Genomic DNA, 8,297 nt, shown 5'->3' on the forward strand with positions numbered 1-8,297 from the left:
CCTTGAAGAAATTGGTCTGGGTGAGTATTTCATGAGGAGAACCCCCCGGGCAATTGAAGCAGCTTCAAAAATACACTACTGGGACTTGATCAAACTAAAAAGCTTCTGCACAGCTAAGAACACAGTAAGCAGAGCAAGCAGACAGCCCTCAGAATGGGAGAAAATATTTGCAGGGTATAACTCTGACAAAGGTTTAATAACCAGAATCCACAGAGAACTCAAACGCATCAGCAAGAAAAAAACAAGGGATCCCATCGCAGGCTGGGCAAGGGATTTGAAGAGAAACTTCTCTGAAGAAGACAGGCGCACGGCCTTCAGACATATGAAAAAATGCTCATCATCTTTAATCATCAGAGAAATGCAAATCAAAACTACTTTGAGATATCATCTAACTCCAATGAGACTAGCCTATATCACAAAATCTCAAGACCAGAGATGTTGGCGTGGATGCGGAGAAAAGGGAACACTTCTGCACTGCTGGTGGGAATGCAAATTAATACATTCCTTTTGGAAAGATATATGGAGAACACTCAGAGATCTAAAAATAGATCTGCCATTCAATCCTGTAATTCCTCTGCTGGGCATATACCCAGAAGACCAAAAATCACAACATAACAAAGATATTTGTACCAGAATGTTTATTGCAGCCCAATTCATAATTGCTAAGTCATGGAAAAAGCCGAAGTGCCCATCGATCCACGAATGGATTAATAAATTGTGGTATATGTATACCATGGAATACTATGCAGCCTTAAAGAAAGATGGAGACTTTACCTCTCTCATGTTTACATGGATGGAGCTGGAACATATTCTTCTTAGTAAAGTATCCCAAGAATGGAAGAAAAAATATCCAATGTACACAGCCCTACTATGAAACTAATTTGGGACTCTCACATGAAAGCTATAACCCAACTACAACTTAACAATAGGGGGAAGTGGGAAAGGGGGGGGTGGGTAGAGGGAGGGGAATCGGTGGGATCACACCTGTGGTGCATATTACAGGGGTATTTGCGAAACTTGGTAAATGTAGAATATAAATGTTTTGGCACAGTAACTGAGACAACGCCGGAAAGGCTATGTTAACCACTGGGATAAAAATGTGTCAAATGGTTTATGAAGTGAGTGTATGATGCCCCATAATCATATCATTGTATACACTTATGATTTAATAAAAAAATTAAAAAAAAAAAGAAGACAATTAAAGATCTGGCGCAATATGTATTCAACACTTGTTTAGGCTACATAGCTGAAAGCAAGACCTAAAAGTAGGACCCTATAAAGCATGTTTAGATGAGTCTGCCTTAAAAAAATGAATGATAAAAACGATTGCCTAAGTAACTTTGGAAAATAATACTTTGAATGAATATTATAAAGGGAAAAATAACTGCATACAAATGCTATAATCTAGTTAGTGGATGTGTTTTTTACGGGCTCATGGTTTAGAAATTCTGAAATAATACGTGTATACTAAAGTTGAGCAAAGAAGTAAATATAGGATGATCTAGGTCGGGTCATATGTAGGAAGACTGTCCCACTCTAGTGAGTTGGGATGAACATACCAGATGCTCCCCTGTTGTCTTCCCAAAGATAAAGGAAGGTTTTTAGGGAGAAGAGTGGAAATAGGTTTCAGAATTGCCATCAACAGATGCCCAGTATGCATCTCTCTGCAGTGAACACATTGGTTCCTCTCTGAGGGAGGGGTCTGGATGGAGGTATTGAAAGACCTGGCAAAGTCCCCTACCTTGGAGCTCTCAAGAACAGAGAGCTACCTTGGAGCTTCTCTAAAAACAGAACATAATGGAGCATATAATGATCATGCAGCAGCAGTCTGACTTAATCACGAGGAATATGGCTGCCTGCTGCCTTTTTGCACGTTCTTCTCAGGTTCCTCAAAGTGAGGGGGTTTGAACAGCCAGACGTCAGCCTAACAGCTTTCCTTAGTTCCTTTTATTGCTTATTCTTTGAAATGATTATTTCCAGGATAGACCCCCTTTTGTTAGCATGTAAATTTTAGATAAGTTGCTTCCTCAGAATTATAAGGGTAAATTATGTAAAGTGTTACAATTTTTGGAATATCGAGCATTAAATAAAGTCACTGGACCTGATACCACCAGTAATAGTTGGTTCTACTTTACATGCAGATAGGCTAAATGGATCTGGGAAGAGAAGTTTCTACTCATCTAGTCCAGCCCAGAACTCCGTGGAATGATAGATTACTTGAGACCACTAAACGCCTCTAAGATTAGACATGACCAAGGCTCTGTATTTTCGGAGTTACCGCAACTTAATACTGGCAATGGTAGTGGTGGGAAAATGAGGTTAAGAGGTAGGATGAAGGTTGTCTATCTAGCATTCACTGCCTCCAACTTATTCTCAACATAATTTGTATTCTATTTGTATATGTGAAGACAATGTACAAATGAACAAAGCCAACCACATTGTGATAAAAGCTAAGGAGAAAAGCCCGGGCTTGACAGGGCAGAAGGGAATTCTGGGAGGCAGTATTGGGAGCAGTTGCTATTTTTAAAGGATGATCAAGAAAAACCCCCGATGAAGTGATACGTTCTCATTCCCTTACCTTGCTCTAAAATTAGGTCAATTCTGCTAATGAAACCAGAGAGGAAGTCTACTGGGGAACTTGTAGGAAAAGGTTTCCTCACAACAAAGATAGAGGCACAAGAAGAGACAAATACTCTTCTTCCTCTGGATGTTGTTATAATTGGATGTGATGCCAGGAAACACCTCCGACACCTTGTTACCAGCTTGACACCACCAAGAATGTCAGGGTGGAGAGAGAGAATAAAATTGGGACCTTGAATATTTTTCTGAGCCACAGAATTAACTAGCCCTGAAGTCTGATCTGTGGCTGTGCCTCTTGTAACGTGAAGTAGTAATTTTTCATAGTGTGTGTGCCAGCTTAAATTAGGGTTTCTTTTACTTGCAGCTGAAGGCAGCCTAACTGAGAGAGAATAGGTCTTGGTAGATGTAATAGACTGCAATAAACCAGTTGACAAAATTCTAAGTAGATTGGGGCAGGAACTTATGACCCTGGCTTTAACACTGGCAGTTTCCCCGTACACAATCTTAGATGTAAGCTTAGCAATTTCCTAGAGCATGAGGCCCTTGGGATAGAAAAACAAACATCCACATTTGCCTAAGACAATGACTTAGGGATTCTGGACACCATTCTTGAAACCCCATGTTTGGGGATTTCAGGTATGGTTCATGTATCCTAATTTACAACTGCGTATGGAGAAGATGTGGGTAGAGATGACCATAAAAAAAAGCAGCAATTCCACACTACTGGGGCTGCTGTGATGGTGGATAGGGAGGGAACTTAGTCACATGGAGTTTGTAGTTAGTCTTTTAAAAATTCCCACTGTAATGGAGAACTGGTGAATCAATAGTTTCTGATTCCAATGGCACAAGTTGCCAACTGAGGGGGGCAGAATAATGGATTCCCCTCCGTCCCCAGGGTATCCACATTCTAAATCCTGGATGCTATGAATATGCTATGTTAGATAGCAAAAGGGACTTTGCAGACGTGATAAAGTTAGGACCCTGAGATGTGGGACATTATCTTAGGTTGTCTGAATCGGCCCATTCTAATTACATAAACTCTTAAAGCAGAGACTTTTCCCAAATGGAGTCAAAGGAATGTGATGAATGAAGGGGCAGGAGAGCTTTGAAGCACGAGAGGACCTTGACCTACCTTTCTTTGCTGGCTTTGGAGATGGAGGAAAGGAAGCATGAGCTACGACACATGGGTGGCTTCCAGAAGGTGAAAGCATCACTTTAGCTGACAGTCAGTGAGGAAACAGGGCTCTTAGTCCAACTGTACCAAGGAAATAAATTCTCCCAACAGTCTGAATAAGAAAATAGCGTCTCTCCTAGAGCCTCTAGGAAGGAACACAGTCCTGTCGACAGCTTGGTTTTCACCTGGAGAGATCTGTGTCAAACTTCTGACCCACCTGTGAGATAGCACATAACGGGTATTGTTTTAAGTTGCTCAGTTTGCAGTGACTTGTTATTACAGAAATAGAAAATGAAGATACTCCCCTAGCAGACTGTGGAGTCCTGAGAGGATGGGACACTAGATGGAGTGACTGGGTGGCTGCTGGAGGGGGGTGACCAAGGAGGCGGAAGGTAAAGAGGGTATGGGCTGAGTGTGGTGGTGGGGAAGGCATGGAAGTGGCAGGGTGGAGTAGCAGTCTATGGCGTGTAACAAACCACCTTCAAACTTCGTGGCTTGAAACAACACCAGCATTCTGTGGGGCAGCAATGTAGCTCTTCTGCTGGTCTCTCTGTGTTTGTGGTGGCTGCAGTCAGCCAGGCAGCCATGCATGGGGTTTACCTTGTGAGCTGGGGTGATGAGCTGGCTGGCCATGTGTCTCTCACCATCCAGCAGCTTCGCCCACACCAGTTCACAAGGTTATTGGCTGGGGCCTCTGGAGCAGCATGTCTTCACTTACGTCATGTTTGCTACTGCCCCACTGGGCAAAGAATGTTTGGCCTAGAGTCAGTATATATTAGTTTGCCTGGACTGCCATAAGAAAACACCACAGACAGGGTGGCTTAAATTACAGAGATTTATTTTCTCACAGGTCTGGAGCCTGGAAGTCTGAGATCAGTAGGGCCGGTTTCCCCGCACCCTCTCTCTTGGGCGTGCAGATGGCTGCCCTCTTCACATGTCCTTGCCCCTGTGCGCTCATCCCGGGGTCTCTCCCTCATCCTATAAGGACACCAGTCATTGGGATTAGGACCTCATTTTAACTTTAAATACCTTATCTCCAAATATTGTCATACTTTGAGGTCCAGGGTTGGGGGTGGTCAGAGCTTCAATGTATGAAATTTGGGAGGACACAGTTCAACCCATGACATTCATTGTGGGAGGAGACTACCACTAGCCTGGATGGTGTCACCAAATGACAGAACTGTTATGCTAATAACCCACCATAGAAGGTTGCCAACAGTAGGAAAGGAAATCAAATTCACAGTATTTCTCACAGCTAACTTTGTTCAATATACAATGTTTTAGAAAAGGGGTCTATAAATGATGGCTGTCAGCTAAATCTAACCTCCCAAGTCTTATTTTTTCTTGTAAATAAAATTTATTGGAATCCAACCATGCCCATTTATTTGTGTATTTCCTGTGGCTGCCTTCATATTACCATGACAAAGTTAAGTAGTTGTGACAGATATTTTTAACTTATTTACTGTCTGGCCTTTTACAGAACATGTTCAAGAACTGTAAGAAAGGCATGAATTGGGCAGAGGAAGGATAAAATAATTAGACAACCACCAGCAGGTAATATACAGTCTAGGGGAGGGAAAGAAGATGGCAGGCATCTTCTCTTGCATGTTTTATATAAACAAATGACTAGATAAGCGACAGTTCTGGAATTTGTTACAAGGATGCCACTTAGGAAGATCATTGAAACTCTTTCTCAGAGGGTTGTTTTACACAGCTTCGGCCACCCACCCATCTGCTGCCACGAGTCTTAGTCCTTTCAAGTATTATCTAGAGATATCCAATTGTCTGTCAGATGCAGAGAACAAAGCAGGCGTCTCAGCTTCAACAGGGATTTCCCCTCCTATGATATTTCATACTAAGCCTCATTCACACCCAATATGAAGGCAGTGCTGCTTTTAAAACCCATTTCACATTTTTAAACCAGTTCTATTAAGCATGACTTCAGCTGTCACTTCTTGTTATTTTAGGAGAAGCCTGATGCTCATAGGTTTGAAACATCCCATCCATTTGCTCAATGGGCTTCTGATAACTATCCCTGCCCATTGGGTATGAAGTCGACACCAATTATGCAGCTGACTGCCTTAACGATAGAGCATTTTAGAAAGGGCCACAGATGCCATGTAGTTACAATTGTTCTTGGTCTTACCATATCTGGATACCCGGTGCTCACTATTCTAGAAAACCCAGGACTTTAAAACTGGTGAGATTTTATTATTATTGCTGAAGGTGAAGAGTGCAGGGAGAATTTGGGAATGAATGAAAGTTAATAGTAGGCTCAGGGCTGCCCTCACTGCAGACGTAGTCTGTAACCCTGCCGGGATAGAGAGAAGCAGGCTTTTTAAACCCTTGCCACAGAAGCCCTGTTATCGCTGAAATAGACCACTTGAGATGGAAGTACAGACCGATTTGCTGCTGATGACAGCTCACCAGGACCCAGCTCCGCATTCAGGTACATTGATATGCATATTCACTCTACTGGAAAAAATCATCTCCTCTTCTACCCTGGGACACAGCTTCTGTAGGCTCTGGAATCTGCTATTTTATACCCACCTGCTGGTACAATATAAGCAGCTGCAATAGGCATGAAGCTATGAAAAGCTTTGAGGAGTGCTGTGCAGGGAGAGCTGCTCCCTTGCTCTGTACTGTTGGTGATGATGAGATGGATTGCCAGATTAGCACAGGCACACCAGCATTTGTGTAAGGAACAGGGAGGGTGATTTTTCCCTGCTTCTCCCTCCAGCTATTTCTTACCCTTTGCCACGTATACAATATAGAATATTTGTTAATGTTTTTTAGCAGAAACTCAAAGGCTAGAGTAACGGATTTATGCCCAAAGTCGAACTGTGTTGTTTCTTTCTGCCCTCAAACTGCCTCTGCTGCTACTGGCCCGAAGAGGCCACTGGCCTCCGCAGTTGCTGGCTCATGGAAGCTTCCAGCACAGTTCGCTGTCCTTTAATGTTTTATATCATGAACTAGCTAAATAAACATAGCTGCCTTTCCCAAATACAGAAGGTTGCTTCCAAAACACAAAAACAAGTTGACAAAAAAAGGTAGAAGTACAGACAACTGTGGGGCGTGGAGGCTGCCTCATTGTCTGGGACACTTGTGCAGCCGTGTGGGTAATCTTCATTAACATCTTGTTTTCAAGACGTTGACGTCACTTTGATTCAGATATTCTAGAAAAAGATTCATTTCTTCTCCATTTCAAAGCTGTTTATCTGGCTTAGAAAATAGCTGTTTTAAACAGAAGCCTTTACACTTGTCTGAGTAAATTCTGTTCCAGTTTTTGTTTTGGCCATAAGTCGAAGATAACAGCTGTGCGCTTGTGGGTTCACTGAACTTCACGTGCTTGCTGGCTGCGTCACCGGCCAGAGGGAATAACCAATAATTAGAACATTTCGGGTCATCTTGGGAAGAACAGAGTTTCCTCCTGTTTAGGAAGGTGGTGTGACCTCCCTCTGATTTTCCCAAATGTGGATCTTTTTGTGACTGAGCATGGAGTGGAATATACAAGCCTGGACTCAATGCCACCATGTCCTCCCATTCCCAAAATATCACCTGATAAATGGAGGCTTAAAACTACATTTAATGTTTTTCAGTTTAACTCTAGTTCTGCAACAGGCCCGAGCCATGATAGGGAGCAAAAGCGCTTGTGTATTCCCAGCACATCAGCATTTCTGATCATAATGATTTGTGACTCAGACCTTGAAAGCTGTGGGGTTTCTTCCTAGTTGAATCAATACAAGTTTACATAAATATATGTTTCTGTTTTCCTTTTGTTCTTGCTTCAGCATTACATGTTCACTCGCTGGCAACTACAGACAATGGGAGGCTGGGGGCGGGGAAGAGAAATGGAGCAGATAGCGATTCAGAAGAAATTATTGGGGTGGGTTCAAACTTCTTTGCTGATTATGACTTGTTTGCTTGTTTTGCATGTGGAGGTTAATGCACTGGAATTTTCCTTTGGAGAGATAAAATGTATCCTATATATTTTAAAAATGTAGCTGTTTATCTATTGCATTGATTAAAAACTATAGCTATGCCTCCAGTACAAATGTTCATGCATCAGACTATTTGGTGTGCTAGAGCTTTTCATATCATGAGATGTGTATCTTAAATCATTACTCCATCAGTGACATAGGGGCTGGTTTGCTACTGATACAAGGAGCCAAAAGAACGTTCACTCTACCTTCAAAATCTTTCCGGCCCAAAAGACAAAGTTGGCAAGAGAGATGGTGATTTTTTTTGCTCAGTTTTATGCCATGGACAGGAAGATCTTTCCCTTCACTCGAATAACCACAAGGATGAAGTAGAGGCCACCCTTCTGAGGATCACCTGGAGGACAGTGTCTGCGGTCAAGCGGCGGCTCATCACGGATTTCCTGCTCTCCCACTGCCCCTGCTCTCCCCCTGCCCCCGCTCTCCCCCTGCCCCCGCTCTCCCCCTGCCCTTGCTCTCCCGCTGCCTCTGCTCTCCCCCTGCCCCTGCTCTCCCCTGCCCCTGCTCTCCCGCTGCCTCTGCTCTCCCCTGACCCTACTCTCCCA

The 8,297-nt window shown here is 43.1% G+C and overlaps 1 pseudogene; it reads right to left on the reverse strand.

Annotated features, from left to right (window-relative positions):
* LOC128566439 (39S ribosomal protein L18, mitochondrial-like) overlaps positions 1 to 4,477 on the reverse strand; it is a 29,530-nt pseudogene extending 25,053 nt beyond the window's left edge.
* Positions 4,478 to 8,297: the final 3,820 nt, after the last annotated feature.

The sequence above is a fragment of the Nycticebus coucang genome, chromosome 15 (genome assembly GCF_027406575.1).
Source record: "Nycticebus coucang isolate mNycCou1 chromosome 15, mNycCou1.pri, whole genome shotgun sequence".
Taxonomy (NCBI): Eukaryota; Metazoa; Chordata; class Mammalia; order Primates; family Lorisidae; genus Nycticebus; species Nycticebus coucang.